Raw genomic sequence first — 18092 nt, 5'->3', positions numbered from 1 at the left:
ATAAAGTAGTAAATTATTATCATTGAACTATTAATTTAACTAATTCTAGTTTACTAATAAACATATTTAAGATAATGTTGGCTAATAAATTACTAGTTTATGTAAAAAAATAATTGCATTCGTTTAATAAAATTTTATTGTAAAAATAAGTCAAGTAAATGTTTTAATAAATTATTATTCATTTCTGAAAATAAATATGTATTTTATTTGTATTAAATTAATATTAATTACATAATTAATTAACTGTATTTAAAGTGAAATTATATTTAAAATAAAAAGATGAGAAAAGAGAAAACTTGCAGTTTTGGAAGGGAATAGAAAACCTTTGTCGGTGGTAAATCATGATGTCTGGGAATAGTTGGTCATAACTTATTCTCAAGAAAATGGTTGAAAACTATGAAACAAACATGAGATTTGGATACTTGTGTCAATTTTCATGCAGAAAACTCTCCAACCAAACGACCCCTAAAAGTATACCAATTACAATTATCCATCTAAATTAAAAAAGTGTAGGAGGGACACTACAGAAAAAACGCCTACATTAGCTTAAAAAAAATGCAATAATAGATCTTTTATAACTTTTCTGCAAAGTCGTGACAACCCAAGCTATTAAAAGTATGAGACTTCTTCTAGCATTTTTAAAATGCTATAAAAAGTCCAACCATTTTATAGCCTTTAGTAACACGCTATGAAATACTAGACTATTTTTGCCAACAAGAGATTAGCTCAATTGGCATAGTACTTGTACTATCAACCTCGTAGTTTGAGGTTCGATTTTCCCACCCCGCTTTAATCACAATACTTTTTTTTTTATAAAAAAAATAGATTTTTTATAGCGTTTTTGCACACCATATTTGATCTTTATAAAATGTATTATAACATTTCGAAAGAGCTATAAAAGTACATTTATACCCCAAATATGAAGTTATTGTTTGTGTATTATAGCATTTATTTTCATCTACAACTATTTGTTTAATAAAAGTTATAATAAGCCTTCAGATGTTCAAAAAAAAAAAAAAATGATAGCTTTTATAAACATTTTATAGCTGTTTTTTAGGAAGAACTTTTTATAGCTTCTCGATTATGTTCATATTACTATTATTGTGTTTTATACCTTGCTACACATTAAAGTTGAAATAAAGAAAACACTTATAATCTACATAATCAAAATAAGCATTCTTACAAGAGTGATATAATAAAAAAAAAAAAAAAGGAAAGATACATTAATTAGTATCATATATTTGGAGATGAATCATAAACTTTTATAAATTACAAAATATTGATTGAAAAATCCAGTTACCTCCAATTTCGTTCTATTTGTTGTCTAGATATTGCATGCATTGATTGTCCTTCAACAACCTACAAAAAGTCATTAAGGGTGTGTTTGGTATGTGATAAAAGTAGAGAGTTGAGTTGAGTTGAGTTAGTAATTATTATTTGGAGAGTTAAATTATCTGAGGAGTTAAATTGTATGTGTTTGTTTGCAGAGTTGAGATGAGTTGGTAATTATTTTTTGTGTTTGTTGTGCAGAGTTGAGTTGAGTTGAGTTGAAAATATATTGATTTTTAGGATTAGTTTTGAGGGGATAAAAAATGGGAGTTTTGAGTGGATAAAAAAGAGGGTTTTAATAACCCATAGGTTTTCTTTATGGGCTTAACAAACACGGGCAATAAATATCCACCCAATCTAATAATCCATACCCATTTATTAAATACCTCCTAAATTATAAAAGTTAAGTAAAATTATTGAAACAAAGAACAAAAATAATAAATAGATATACATACAAGTTAAGACTTTGTACCTTTGATGTGTATCTTATGATGATAGAAGAAACAAACAATTGCATAATATACACCTAATTAATCAAATTACAAATATAGTCACAAGGATAACTCTCCTAAACTTTTTCACTCACAACAGCCTAATAGAATCCTTGAAGTTATTTTTAACCAATACACCTATTCTTTGTTTGAAAATGCAACGAGACTCTTCATTAACGTAAGGTACAAATAGTTCCCCGTCCTATCGTAAGATAAACAAATAGTATATGAAGAGAATTAGGTTCATACACTCCACAAATAATTGAATAATTGCACATCTAATCAGTGTGTATTTATTTTTCTATTTTCAGTAATGTGTAAGTGCAGAAAATAAAAGAGTAATATTCCTTATTTTCCTGTCAATATACTATAGTTTTAACAGTCATTTTTTTCTCCAACCATACGTTGCAAAATAATGCAGATGTTGTACAATAAATGAGAGGCAGGATAAAAATAGGATAAAAATAGGATAAATAACATTTCTCTTATCTTGACCTTTCAGAAGTACCATTGAGGTTATTGAAAATAGGATAAAAATTTGCAATTAGTAAACAAGAAACTTCAAAATTTTCACCATGGAACATGCAAGAATACAAATATCAAAGATTAAGTCGTGAAGTAAATATGTTAACTTAAATTCTACATAACTAAAACACATCAAAAGAAAACAAAAATTGTATTCACATTATAACATTGAATTAATGATTGGAAAAAGTATTTTATTAATAAAAAAATATTAGATAACAGAGTTGTTGGAAATGGCATGACCCTCAGATGATGAACAGGACAACAGCAAATGTTTAGGTCATGGCAGTCGAGCAAAGAATAAAACCTGCAAAACAGAAGCTTGTTATAGGCTGAGTTGCAGAGCTCACTCTCTTTAAGATGTTTCATGGCTCTGCCAAAATGTGCAAGTAGGTCAGGAATACTGCTACGTCGTCCCCAAGATAAACAACCTGATCGAAAATGCACTGTTATCGATCGGAACACACACCCTTTCTGACTAACTGATCAAAAAATGGAAAGTGGAGTGAAAAAATAGGAGAGGAGAACTGAGAACTTTCGAGAGGATTGTGTACAGAGGACGGTGGCAGCTGCACACGTGTGGGAGGTCCACCGAACCCACGTTGGTCTATTTTCTCACTCTTTCCAAAAAAATGAATACCCTTTTGGGCCCAAACCCAAAGTTCAGGGTTGGAGTACATAAGGAAGACTTCCAAATAAAAAATTTTCAATGTGGAATTCTCCAACCAAAAGTTGGTTCCCTCTTATTTTTGAAAATTAATTAAAGGATTGTGTTTAAAGTCAACTCCAAATGAGTTGCTTCATTAGATAACATCGAAATTTAACAAAATAGAGCTTATTTGTAAAGTTGAAAAGCATAAACTGTATAAGAGGAAATATCTATGCAAATCTAAGGATAATCCCTAATAAACTGGCATTCATAGTTAGCTCAAGATTAAAGTCGAGTTACATAGGTCAAGCCAACTCAATAAGCCTCCCATTTCAGAGGTAAGACTGAGTAGATAGCTGGGGACATATGATGCAAGACGGAATTCACTCCTACCCACTTTTAGGATTATGTGAGAGATTGTTCTTAAGTACTGACTTCAGGTCTTGAACAAGAAGCCGCACCCGCTCATTGGCTCAAGAGGGACTCAGTTCAGTGATTGGATCACAAACTAATTCTTCATTTGAGGATCAGTGGACTTAAGAGGCAAGATGTAATATGGGGTAAAATAACATTTGACCCAGCCGTTATTATAAACAACCTGTGAAGGGTCGAGTTACCAATTACGGTTAAATCAAGTGAACAGAAATATATCTACAGTGAGTGGAGTATAACTGCTAGGCTTTAGTGAAGTGATCAAGTAGTTAACGAATGTTGATTAATTCAATTTAAAGAGTTTAACCAATTAATCTCCAATCGTTGGAGCTCATGATCTGTAGATCCATTAGGTCCCCCACTAGCTCATAAACGGGTTAAACTTTAGAATAACATGATGAGTAAATTTGAAACGTTCAAATTCGAATTAAGAGAATCAGTAATTATATACGATATAATCAAATTTAGTTATCAAATTTAACGAAATTGGAGAATTGAATAATATTTAGATTTGATTTAAATATTAATTACATGAATAGAGATTTATGATTATGGAATTGATGCTTTAATAATTTAATATAAACAGAATTTACATTCAGCTCAAATTTGGGACATGCAGTTTGTAAACAAGCTGGTTTTAGTTGAAGAAGTGTGTACACCAAAAACCAGTCTTCCTCTCCAAAAATTCCTTTGAATTCAAACTCTTCTTGGATCTCACAATCCAATCTAAGGTCCAAGAGAATAGTAGGGAAGATCAAATGATGGTCTACAACCATTTGGAGTGAAAATTCAAGCTAATTTTGTGGATTGAAGAAGTTCTTCAAAGATAAATTCCGAAACCCTCTTTTTCCTTATAAACATGTTGTCTTAAATGCTAAACTTAATGAATTAGAGTGCTTAATTATTATAATTGCTTCTTCTTATTGCTTGTTAACTCCAATAATTGGTATCAGAACATGATTTAAGCACTCAATTCAGGGTAATTTTAGTTTGGTGGGTGTTTTTCATAGGTAGTATGAAAATGGTTGCTGATGTGGATAATCTCTATTCATGTAACTAATATCTAAATCAAATCTAAATATTATCCAATTCTTCAATTTCGTTTAATTTGATAATTAAACATGTAATTATATCCTATATAATTACTGATTCTCTTAATTCAAATTTGAATGTTTCAAATTTACTCATCATGCTATTTTAAGGTTTAATCCGTTTATGAGTTAGTAAGGGGACCTAATGAACCTACAGATCATGGGCTCCAAAAATTCGAGATTAATTGACTAAACTCTTTAAACCGAATTAGACAACATTCATTAACTACCGGGTCACTCCACTAAAGCCCAGTAGTTGCACTCCCCTCACTGTAGATATATTTCTGTCCACTTGATTTAACCGTAATCGATAACTCGATCCTTCACAGATTGTTCGTAATAACGGCTGGGTGAAATTCTGTTATCCCCCGAGATTACATCTTGCTCCTTAAGCCCCACTGATCCTATGATGGACAATTGGTTTGTGATCCAATCACTAAACCGAGTTACTCTTAGGCCAATGAAAGGGTGGGACTCCTTGTTCAAGACGTGGAATTAGTACTTAAAAGAATAACCTCTCTACTTGTTGGGGTCGATGCCCTAAATCTCATAGGGTCCTGTATTTTGTAAACACATGTATGAACAAAAATTTTGTGATATATAATATATTATTCACTTTAGTCTATGAAATATAAGATATTTTAGTTGCATTAACCACAAACAATAAACTAAGATCCCTGGTTATCGTTGTAACTTAAGCATGTATGTGGAGACATACGAGTGGATCATGCTTTAAGTGATACCCTAAATGGTCTGTAGTTTGTGGATAAAGGAGATAAATTTTATCTTGGTGACACTACGAGCAGCCCGCTTTGTAGGTGTTATAAATGTTGTAAAGTACTACAAATGGTCTAATCCTGATCATTCGTGTATTAGACATGTGAACGAGATACTCTATACAAAGAAGTTTGTATAAGACTGGACCACGAAATGTTTAGTCTTGTTATATAACATCGTTCATGAAAGAGACTTTCATTTCACTAGGATGACCATAGATAACATGACCTAAATCCTGAGTGAGTTGTAAACTCCTGCCTGTGAGGTCCGTTTTTTTTATTTGCATGGGTGTGAATGGCCAGATCGCCGACTCAAACCTCCCACTTTGGGGATTCGTCTGATTGGGGAGCTGGAAACTCAGCTACACAAGACGGAATTCACTCATTCCTCCAAATAGGGGTAGATAGATAAATTACTCCCATAAGGCCTGATTCCGGGGCTTGAACAATGTGGCGCCACACATTCTCTTGGCCTGAGAAGGGTTTACTCATAGTGGGACTATGATGTATCGTTCATTAGAGGAACTGGTGGTATTTAAGAAGTTAGATGTAACTACAGGGACAAAACGACAAATTGATATAGCTGTACTTATGATTTGTAAAGGGTCATCGTACTGTTGATTGGTTATTTCCGATGGACAAAAAAATATATCTGTAGTGCGAAGAGTGCAACTGTCAGGCTTTAGTGAAATGCCTGGCAGTTAACGGATGATGGATATCGTGATTAAGAGTTTAGTTATTCACGTATTGTTGGAGCTTCAAGCTATAGGTCCATAAGGTCCTTTGGTAGCTCAATGGATTCAGGTTGAGAATCAGTTTTTGGGCTAGTTTGAAGTGTTCAAATTAACAAGAGGGAATTTGATTATATATTATATAATTAAATTAATTAAATTATATATGATATAATCAACAGGGACAAACGTAATGAATGCAAGGTTGCTTCCATGTCTGGAAGTACTACTCGCTCTAGTTAACGCATTCTTCTAACCTTCTCCCGATAGATCAGAATGGCATCTTCACTTCTGCTCTCACAGGTGAAGATGTCGTCTAGCATGCCTTAGCTAAACGCGTTAATCTCTTTAGCACATATTAAGTTACTCGTTTAATCCATATTAATTACCAAGGGATTAAGAAGACTTCGTGAAGAAAACGATTAACAGAGGAACAGAAATAGACAGAAAAGTGGGAATGGAAACGATTGAGACATTCAATATTTCTATTCAACGTCTGATACATGATTTGTAAATGAAGAGATTAAGAAGATGAAATACAATGATGAATAGAGTTAGAAACAAATACAAATAAGCGCCAACGTCTTGGCGCCAATCTGGATGGAGATTTTCTTGCCGGCGTGGATGGATCGTGTGGAAGGATGAGCTTCCCTCTCAGGCTTGCTCACCAGTAGTAGGGATCTGAGTATAGAGCTTTGCGGCGGGGATTTGGTAGAATCGCTCTGAGACTCAACTCTCGGCCTTGTCTCTTCTCTTCCCGAATTTCTTTAGATCAGCACTCAGCCCAGCCTCTCTCTCAGTAATCTAGCATCAATTTGCCCCATATCAAATATATTTTTCACTGAAGTTTATGGGGGTATTTATATGCGAAAAGCTTTGACTCTTGGCGGTGGACCCCACTCTTTGTTATGGAAATTTTGAAGATGGTGGGATAATTATTCCTTCTGTTATGCAATCTGACCGTCGAATCTGCACAACGGTTAGTTGCACACGTGTCACAATCCTCCGCATTTGCGTTGCTTAGCTGCATCTTTCGATCGGGTGCTCGCATGCGATGTTGTTTTTATTAGCGCATGCGGTTGAAATTCCGCTCTGGATCGACTGTCGCATTGCGCTATCATTGCATTGATCGTCTCTTCATTGTTGATTGACGAGCGCAATGTGACAGAGATGCGTTTATCAGTTTGTCTTGAGCCTTGATCGCAAGTAGTGACTTGGTTTCTTGCAAAACAGAGTAGAGATATTCTTTTCTTCCATCTTGATAATGTTAGTGAGTGTAGTTGCGATAATTCGTAATTATTGTATTTCTAAGCTAATTTTCATACAATCGATGCATATTTACTCACTTTTGGCCACAATATCTAGATAAGGCAACATAAATAACTTGTATTTCTACAAGTTATCACCCCGCAGGCGGTCAGACTTGCCTGCACAATGTCACTACTGACATTGTTCCTTCCCATGAGATCCAGGGGCTTCTGAATTACTTAGCAGTGTTCCCAGTGTTCTATTTCAAAGCTCGACTGTCAGTTGCCCCACCTGAACGTCCAAATTCCTTATGGAAGATGCTTGGGATTGCATAACCGCATCATTTTTCTCGATATACTACTTCAGTAGAGCTTCCAAGGACGATGCATTTGTAGATGTGTTTGATGAGGAAGGTTGGTTGTGCGATTGCCTCTGTTGGTGGTGACTCTGATTCAGACCTTGATGAAAATCTGGAGGGTTTCCTCGATTCTCGGAATTGTTCTATGAATTCCTCTGACCTCCCAGGTCATTGTTACCTCCCCAACTGAAGTCAGGATGGTTCCACCAACCTGGGTTATATGTGTTGCTGTACAGGTTATTCAGAATGGAGTACACTGCCTGTGGGTTCGATGGGCACATTTTTGCTGAATGACCCCCTCCGCATTATGCACAGTTGATCACTACCACTTATGCCAGAGTATTGACTTACGTTGCACCTTGAGAGAGTGTTCCCTGATTAATTGCCATCGTCTGGAGGAGTGAGGTTACTGCAACCATTTGTGCGGCCAATGTTGTCATTGTATCAGCTGGTACAATGGCATTTTTTGCTCTTCTTCTCTTTGGGCCTCTTCCCCTGTACCTATTGTCTACCCAGTCATCTGTGTTTTGTGAAATGTGATCCAAGATGACCTTGGCTTCAATGTAGGTTTTTTCCATAAATCCTCCTACTGCGGAGGTCTCAACAACAACTTGCGTTGATCTGTCCAGGCCGTTGTAAAAGGTTTCCATCAGAATGCAATCAAGAATCCCGATATGTAGATAGTTCTTTACCAATCTTCTGAATCGCACCCAGGCGGTGCTGAAAGTCTCGTTTTCCATCTGTTCAAAATTCAACACATCCCTCCGTCTTCATGCGTTAACTGCGGGCGGGAAGAATTTCTTCATGAATCACTCGACCAACTGGTCCCAAGAATTAATTTCATTCAGCTCCAACGAATGAGCCCACCTCTTCACTTCATCCCTAAGTGTGTACGGGAAGAGGTACAGTCTAATTTTTTCCGGAGTCACGCCGGGAATGGAGAAAGTATTGCATATTTCCACGAAGCTGGTCAAATGTGCGTGGGGGTCTTTGATAACTTGTAGAAATACAAGTTATTTATACTGTTTTATTTAGATATTGTGGCAAAAAGAGGGGGAAAGTTGCGTCAATCATATACAAATTGGCTAAGAAATACGAAAAATTATGAAATGTCATAAATGCGCCCACTAACACCATTGTGATGGGGAATAGAATGTTTCAGTCTCTGTTTTGCAGGAAATAGGTCACCACATGCGTTAATGGCTTTAAGACAAAATGTACAATGTATCTACATCACATTGTGCCCATCAATCAAGAACGAAAAGATGATCAATGCAATGACGACGCATGCGACAATCAATCCTGAGTTTTAGCAATCAACACAATTTCAACTGCATGCGGTAATAAAAAACAACACCGCATGCGCGATAGATCGAAGATGTAAAGAGCAATGCATTTGCGGAAGATTCTAACAAGTGTACAGCTTTTAGTTGTGCATTTGTGACGGATTGATTGCGTAACAGAAAGGAATTTTCCATTCTGCCATTTCAGGAACTACCATAACTATATAGTGGGGACCACAAATTTAAAGAGCCAAAGTCTTGCCTATAAATAACTTCTTCAAATTCGCTGAAAGATATACATAGATATATAGAGACATGCATATACTGATACTGAGAAAGAGGTTGGTCTGAAGTGACTTTACAGAGTAGATCCGGGAGAACGACGAGACTAGGCTAAGAAGTGAGTCTCCGAGCAGAGAATTCTTCCGACTCTCAAAGTTGAAGTTCTGTGCAAAAGTAAATTCTACCGGGAAAGCAAGCCTGAGAGGGAAGCTTTCCTCTCCACCACATCCACACGCCGGCAAGCACAATTCTCCGATCGGGATCTGTGTCAAGACATTGACACTTCTTCTGTATTTGTTTCTATCCTCTACTTCATCTTCTGTGTTCATCTTCTGTAATCTCTCATTCACAAACATGTATCAAACGCTTAATTTTAGAATTAAATGTTATCATCGTCACCATTATCATCCTTCTATCTCTTTCTATACTTTTTCATCCATTTTCTCCATGATGTATTCTTAATCCCCGGGGTAAAAAGCGAGAATTAAGTGAGTGAGTTAATTTGTGTTAAGGAATCAATTATGTTTAGCTAAAACATGCTCAATGGCATCTTCATCTGTGAGAGCATAAGTGAAGATGCTATTCCGCCTATCGAGAGAAGGTTGGAAGAATGCGTTAACTAAAGTGAGAAGTATTTCCAGAGATGGAAACAACCTTGCGTTCATCATGTTCATCTCTATTTCACCATAGACATATGGGAACGCGGCCAATCACTAAGAGGTGTATGCTAAGGGAAAGTGGAACCTTAGTTGTGTCCTCAACACGATTGACAAACTTGCGGTGTTTTTTACTCTTTACTCTTTCTCTTTCTGCTTCATTCATAAGATTTTCCATCGCATACATCGATTCTTTTGTACAACTTCACAGTCAGTCCTCGACCCCAGTATCCTATATCGTGTATCATGTATCATGTATCATAGTAGTTTAGAAATTTACTTTATTAACCCATTTTTAATTTCATCGCAAATTATATTTCTATACTGTGAACCCCGAATCCTAATTTCTCTACTTGAGTAGATTCCCTACTGAGATCAGTGTGATGAGTAGGTTGTGTTGGAAGCTAGTGTGGAATGATAGAGAAAAGAGTAGAGATTTAAAGAAAAGAGGAAATTTGGAAGTTTAACTTTTGGGGAAAATTTGGAAAATTTGGCTAAGTATAGAATTTTGTGTGGAATGCGTTGGAAGGGTGTGTTGATGATGGCATGCGGCTGAAGAAGGAAAAATGGATATGATGCGTTGGAAGGCACAAGGGTAGATAAGGCATGCATTGGAAGGCAGCCCATGTGTCAAGCAGCCTCGGCCAGCGCCCTTGCCCAATGCGTCGAGCGGCCAGCCAAGCGCCCATGCCATATGTCGAGCAGCCTCGGCCAGACGCCCTGCCAATGCGTTGAGTGGCCACGCCCATGCGGTCAGCGCCCTGCCGAGCAGCCATGCCGTGCGTTGAGGTGCCCTGCCATGTAGCCAAGCGTGCAGCCCATGCGGCCGAGCGAGTGAGCGATGGCCAGAATACACCGCACGCCTATGCGTCGAAGCAGCACGCCCATGCGTCGAGCGGCTAGCCTGTGCAGCACGCCTATGCGTCGGTGGCCAGCACTATGCGCCCAGTAAGCCGTGCGATGCTGCCTAGAGAGCCATGCGTCGAGGATGGATGGTCACCCTATGCGTTTGTGATGGCTAGTCCTTGTGATGCCAAAGTTGAATTGTAATGATAGTGAATTGGCTTTCTATGCGTTAATGATAGGCTATGCACTAAGTTTGGATTATGTGTTGAACATCCAAGAGTTGGACGCATACAAAGGATGAGATCATCAGGAGAACATCATCAAAACCACGTGTCTTCTTGGGAGGAAAGCCTTAAGCCTTAAGAATTTGAGGTGGTGGCATCAGATTGGAGGCTCATGCGTTGGCAACATGGGAGGAAGACATTTAGCTTATGTTGATCACAACATTGCGTTGATGGGGTGAGAAGGAGACACTTGGACATGCAGCCAAGTAGGTGGTGTCAACTCTGGAGAAGGTTTGGACACCTATAAATAGAGCCAAGAGACTTCATTTTTAGATCATGATTAAAAAATACCCTAAAAAGAGTGGGAGTGTTGAGAAAACCTTACATTGGAGCCAAATCCATGCGTTAGTAATTTCAAAGAGGACGCATTGGACAGTGAAGTTTGAAGAGGACGCATCAACTTGGGACGAGATGTTCTCCCAATTTACTCACACGTTTAGAGTGATTCCAAAGCCACATGAAATCTCTAAGAGTCTAGTTTTTAGGGTAGGACTGCCGGAGGAAAAGCTCGAAGATATCGTCCTGGAAACTGAGAAGAAAACAGAAGGGCCAGGCTGTCGAATCAGTTTGAGCCAGTCTTGAAGATTCTGTGATTTCGGCCAAACCACGAGAATTTCTGAGCTCAAAATTTAGGGTAAGCTTTCTGAGACATTTTAGAATATGTTTGTAGAAGGAAGTATCTCAAAATAAAGTTTATATCTATGAGTAATTTGAGCTGCAATTTGAATCTAGATTCTAGGGTTGAAAAGGGAGCCCGAGGTAGAAAAGAGAGCTACTATAGTGAAAAGCTCCTAAGCAATCAAGGTGAGTGGCTAACACATTTTGACTAAAACATTTGCTTAAAATGTTTGATTACAACGTGTTATAGAAAGCATGTTTTAAAGATGATTATTCTCATGCCAGCTAGTTTTACAAAGTGATTTCCAAGCAAACCATGAGTTATGTTTTAAACGCATGCATGTGTGAGAAATTGTTGAAAAGCGATTTATATGTGTTAAATATACTCAGTATGCATTAGTACCTTTAAAGCCATGTTTTTATGTGTTATACTTTACATGCTTTAAAGAGAGAAAGTCATTTATGACTAGTTTTACTTAAAACACGATACTGAAGGACATTTAAGAATGTATCTGCCCAACTAGATAACGAAGGACTTTGAGAAGGTATCTATTGGTACAGAAGGCCGTTTGAGAAGGTACCAAACCAACCAGATACTGAAGGACGTTTGAGAAGATATCTAAACAGAAGTACCTAAGGTATGATGGTACTTAGTATGGCCACGTGCACGTAGGTAGAGTCAGAGATTTAGCAAAAGGGTTCTCTCTTGACTAGTAGTTGGTGTTAGGATTGTTTTTATCCACAGTAGGGTTATCCTTAACTGAGAAACAGTTTTACTGTTTTATGATTAAAATAGCTTTATATGTTTCATGCTTGGAAAATGTTTATACTGCAGTACAAGTACTGTAAAAGCTTATATTTCAGTTAAACTCTTTATTGAGATTTTGCATGAGAATCAATTATCTTTCTTAAGTCACTCACTGGGTGCAAGCTCACCCCGTTTTCAAATGTTTTCATTTCCCCCCCTCCCCCCCCACAGGTAGCGGTCAAATCCTCTAAAGATAGCTCTGCATCTGCTCTGTCATTAAAGGATAAAGAGATTTGTAACCTGACTGTTTAGGTGGTTACTGTTAATATTGTATACATGTTACTGTTGTTCATATAGGGACTAGAGTTTTTGGGTTTTAGGACTTGTAAGTCTAGTGTTGTAATGACTCTAAATATGTTATGTTTCTAAATTAATAAATTTTTGGCCTAAAGACATTCCGCTGTATATAAGTTATATTTTGGTATCAGAGTTATTCCGCAAGAGTTATTAGGCAGTAAGTGTCAGCCAAAGGGTTGATAACCGCTGCAGCCACGCCCTTTTCTAGGCTAAGAGGGTGGTCTGGGGCAGGGTATGACATGTACAAACCAACATTCTTTATTCATTGTTAAAACCGGTTGCATGTATCACATAAGTATCGCATTTAACGACAACAATCCCGTATTCAACCTCGGATCATTATGAGAAACTTACGCTGGAATTATACTTGGTTTCTGTCACACCCCGCCCCCAAACCACCTTCTCAGCTTGGGAGAGGGATGCGACTGCAACAGTTATCAACCCTTGAGCTGACACTTACTGCCTAATGATTCTTGCGGAATAACTCTGATACCATACTATAACTTATACACAACGGAATGATTAAGTCAAGGAGATAAACTATAACAGATTAAGTAGACCCATCTTTTTATTACGACAGTGATATAACGTTTCTACAACTTAAGGACTTAACAACAAAATTTATAACGACAACTGTAAAAACTCTCCGGAAGTGTAATTGGGGCACTCGGCAGACCTTGACCTTAGCAGCACCCTGGAACTTCTCATCTTCCGCTACCTGGGGGGGAATTAAGAAAACATTTTGAAGAGTGTGAGCTACTAAGCCCAGTGAGTGGTTCTTTTAAGATGAAAATCACTTTGAAAATCATCATTTTTAGGAAATCAATCACATGCCAACACTCGCATTATAACTCATGCACAGTCAAAGATATAATCATGCAACCAGTAATCTTTATCCCAAAAGCTACACGTAGCATGCATATCATATCATCAATCAATACAATCATCTATGGAAACCTTCCTATGACCCCAATTCCCGCCAATGTGCACATCGACCATTTTATTTATCCCGCTAGTCATGCTTAGGTACTTGACCATATTTCCTGTTGGTCGTCACAGACTATTATTTCCCGCCGCCCGAAGCCGACCATTTTTTCTCGCCGACCATATTTTTCCCGCCAAGCACCTTTTATTAAGCATGCTAACTATATCCCGGGCATAATCTCAGTTTCCACAGTCACACACAAACAATATCATGGCAATCATCCTATCATCAAAAGCATGTATTTTGTATCTATAGATGCATATATTCCAAGATCAAAGTATAAAGCTAAGTGAATACTCATAATATGCATTTACTATCAACACTGTATAAACACACAATATTCTTTATTTTCAAAGCAACATAACACTCACGATATATCGGAACTATAACGCTATAACACTCACACTATGTGTTAATGATCAAAACTATAACACTCACACTATGTGTTAATTATCAAAGCTATAACACTCACACTATGTGTTAATGATCAATGCTATAAAACTCACCTTAATTGCTTAGGAGCCTTTCTAATAGTTTCTTTTTCTACCTCGGGCTCCCTTTTTACCCCTAGAAACCAGATCCAACTTACAGCTTGGATTACTCATAGTGTCAAACCTTATTTTGAGATACTTCCTTCTACAAAAATATTCTAAAATGTCTCAAGAAGCTTACCATAAAATCTTAGCTCATAACTCTTCATGGCCGGAATCATCCAAATATCAAGACTGGCCCAGCTTACTCGATAGCTCGATCCCTCTATCTTTTTCTCATTCTCCAGCCCAATTCCTTAGAGCTTCTTCTCCGACAGCCTCACCATGAACACTAGACTCTCTTATCTTTCAAATGGCTTTGGAATTACATAAACGCTTGAGTAGATTAGGAGATCTCTTCGTCTCAAGTTGATGCATTCTCCTCCACTCTCACTATCCAATGCACTCTATTCTCCCCCTCTTTTTACGAATTTTATGATTTGTGATTTGAAAATGAAATCCCAACTCCTTATTTATAGGCATTCAAATTTCTCGTGGGATTGATAGCACCTACTTGGCTGCATGGCCAAATGTTTAATGTTTAATCCTCCCTTTATCAACGTAAGCTGACTTCACCTTGGTTCAATATGTTCTTCCCAAACGCATCCAACACAAATTCTTAGGGTTTAAGAATTTCTCTTGATCGGACACCTAAATTTTAATTGACGTTTGTCCTTACATCTTCAAGCTTTGTTTGTATTCAATTTAGTGTTTTCAATGCATAATCTATAAGATTGTGGCCAAATTCAATGCATAAATGCCCAATCGTTCGATGCACAGGCGGTTTCCTTCGATCGCGTGGGCGTGACGTTCGAATGAGGTGTTTAGGCTGCTCTCACTCTCTCCCACTTTCTCGCTGGTCTCGCTCTCTCCACTCTCGCTCTATCCCACTTTCTCACTCACAATCTCGCTCTCTCTACTCTCGCTCTCTCCCACTTTCTCGCTCTCTCCACTCTCGCTCTCTCTAACTTTCTCGCTCAAAGTCTCGCTTTCTCCACTCTCGCTCTCTCCAACTTCCTCGCTCAAACTCTCGCTCTTCTCCAATCTCGCTCAAACTCTCGCTCTTCTCCAATCTCGCTATCTCTCCCATTCTCTCGCTCAAATCAATCTCACTCTCTCCCATTCTCTCGCTGCCTCAACTCTCATTCTTTCCAATCTCGTTAGATACTGTGAATATGGTTTATCTCCATGCAACTTCCACACGAATTTTCCCAATAATTTTCTATATTTTTCTCAGTTCTTCAATCCTTTCTTCACTATTCAGGATTTAAGTCTTCAAGGTTTTCTCTTCTTTTTATCCTTTTAGGGTTCTCTCTACTCGTACTCTAGGATCAAATATGGTTATCATAACTATAATACCAAACCATTATAATTTACATTCACTCTTACTAATTGTTGATCCACAGAAGGTGACAATTATTACAGTTATTATGACAATTGTAAAATTATTAGATTATTTACATAACGTAGGATTTAACTTCCTCCTAATTAACCCCTTAATCACTTTCTTAAGTAGGAAAATGGAGATCCGGGATTCATAGTTTCAGCGCAAGGAAACTTGTGACACGCATTACTTAATCGCATACTACGAGCATATCACTATCAACACATTCATTTAGAATGTAGTATCGCATAAAATTATCTTTATTGCAAAACACTTGAGCGCATATAGCACATCATTCATTTCATTCACAAACCATGCGTTAGAGTTAGATAAAGATAAAGTAGATTTTCTGTTACAAGTTTATGGCGCCGTTGCCGGGGATTGGTAACGGTTAGTGTTGAATACTTTTGTGGTATTTTGCAAGACAGATCTCTATTGTACTGTCTGTTTAATGCGAAGAACAGGTTGGCGGTTTATAAGTACTGGAACCGATCCAAAATTTGAAGCTGACCTAGAGATCGAGCATACTTTTCGCACGAGGGCACGCTAGAATAGAGTTAGGCGAAGAAGAGCAAACATGGCAAACAACAACGAGAGGTCCGAAGGAGATCAATGGGTGAATCGACCAGTGCAAGATCCTATATTTCTTGCTGCTGATTGCAATATCCCCATGAGAAATTATGCAGTGTCCAATCTTTACATTTCTCACCTGGAATTTCACGACCAATGGTTAAGAAAAACGCACACTTTGAAATAAAGCCAATCATGCTCCAGATGATACAAAACACAGGGCAATTTGGAGGTCTACAAGGAGAAGACTCGCACGCCCATCTAACCAGATTTGTGGAGATGCGTAGCACTTTCTCCATCCCTGGCGTCACCCCTAAAAGAATTAGACTTTACCTCTTCCCATATACACTGAGGGAGAAGGCAAAGAGGTGGGCTCATTCGTTGGAGCCAAATGAAATCACGTCATGGGACCAGTTGGTGGAATGGTTCATGAAGAAATTCTTCCCTCTAGCACTCAACGCAAGGAGACGAAAGGATATGCTGAATTTCGAGCAAAAGGATAATGAGACTCTAAGCACCGCCTGGGTGCGTTTCAGAAGGTTGGTGAAAAATTATCCGCATATCGGGATTCTCGATTGCGTCCTAATGGAAACTTTTTATAACAGCCTAAATCGATCAACACAAGCCGTTGTGACGCCTTCGCAGCTGGAGGATTCATGGATAAGACCTACACGGAAGCCAAGGTCATCCTTGATTGCATTTCGCCAAACACGGATGACTGGGTGGATGACGGGTATTTGGGAAGAGGCCCCGAGAGAAGAAGAAATGACAATGCCATTGTAACAATGACGATTTTGGCCGCACAAATGGCCACGGTGACCTCTCTCTTTCAAACGATGACAATTAATCAAGGTGCCCTCTCTCAAAGTTCAGCACAAACCAATATGCCGGCATAAATGGATGCAATAAGTTGCATCCAATGCGGAGGGGCCATGCTATGGAGATGTGTGCATCAAACCCGCAACAAATGTTTGCTATCCAGAACAACCCTTATAACAACATTTACAATCCAGGTTGGCGGAATCACCCTAACTTCGGTTGGGGAGGGAATCACACCCAAGGGGGCCAGAGTAACCATCAGAATAACAATTCTTGGAATCAAGGAAATCCTCCATCTTTTCATTAGAATTAGAATCAAAGTCATCAAAGGCAATCGAATAACCAACCATCCTCATCGAACACCTTTGTGAATTCCTCATCATTGGAGTCCCTACTGAAATAGTACGATGTTGTCATGTAGTCGTAGGCGTCTTCAATAAGAAACTTGGAGATCCAAGTCGGGCAACTGGCAGTCGAGCTTCGTAACAGAACACCAGGAACGCTGCCAAGTAACTCATAAGCCCCGGGATCTCATGGGAAGGAACAATGTCCTTGATGACATTGTGCAGGCAAGCTTGACTACCTACAGAGGTGTGGATTGCGGTAATCATGAGGAATTTTTCTTTCAATCCGCATCTCTAAAATCTATGTTTAATTGCTTTCTTTATTGCTTTATGCATTGCATTATTTATTGTTTGCTTAGAATTAGTCTTTGCTGCTTTATGAATTTACTTTCAATTAATTCAATTTGTTATTTCTATGCCTTGTTCAATTTCCTTATTAGTTGCATTGTTCTTAAAATTTCTGTGAATGATTGACGTAAAAGAAAATGAACACCGCAAAGTCTTATCGACTTGTGTTGTTGGTGAATTGAATTAAAAATAATAAAAAAAAACATCTGGTATGTATTGCGATGATGGGTGCATCTTGCGCTGACAAGATATACTTTACGTCCATCCTTGATAAATGCATTACGTTGAGGGGTGTGTTGTGTGCGTATGTATTATACACCCATCCTTAGCAAAAATGCACTATGTCGAGGTAGTGTTGCACCAGTAGAGATACCATGCGCCCATCCTCCAGAAATGCATTGAGTTGAG

Source organism: Benincasa hispida, unplaced genomic scaffold (genome assembly GCF_027475165.1).
Source record: "Benincasa hispida cultivar pf3 unplaced genomic scaffold, pf3_genome.v1.1 HicScf155, whole genome shotgun sequence".
In the NCBI taxonomy this organism is placed as follows: domain Eukaryota; kingdom Viridiplantae; phylum Streptophyta; class Magnoliopsida; order Cucurbitales; family Cucurbitaceae; genus Benincasa; species Benincasa hispida.
The sequence above is the reverse complement of the archived record's forward strand: the minus strand, read 5'-3'. Positions refer to the sequence as shown.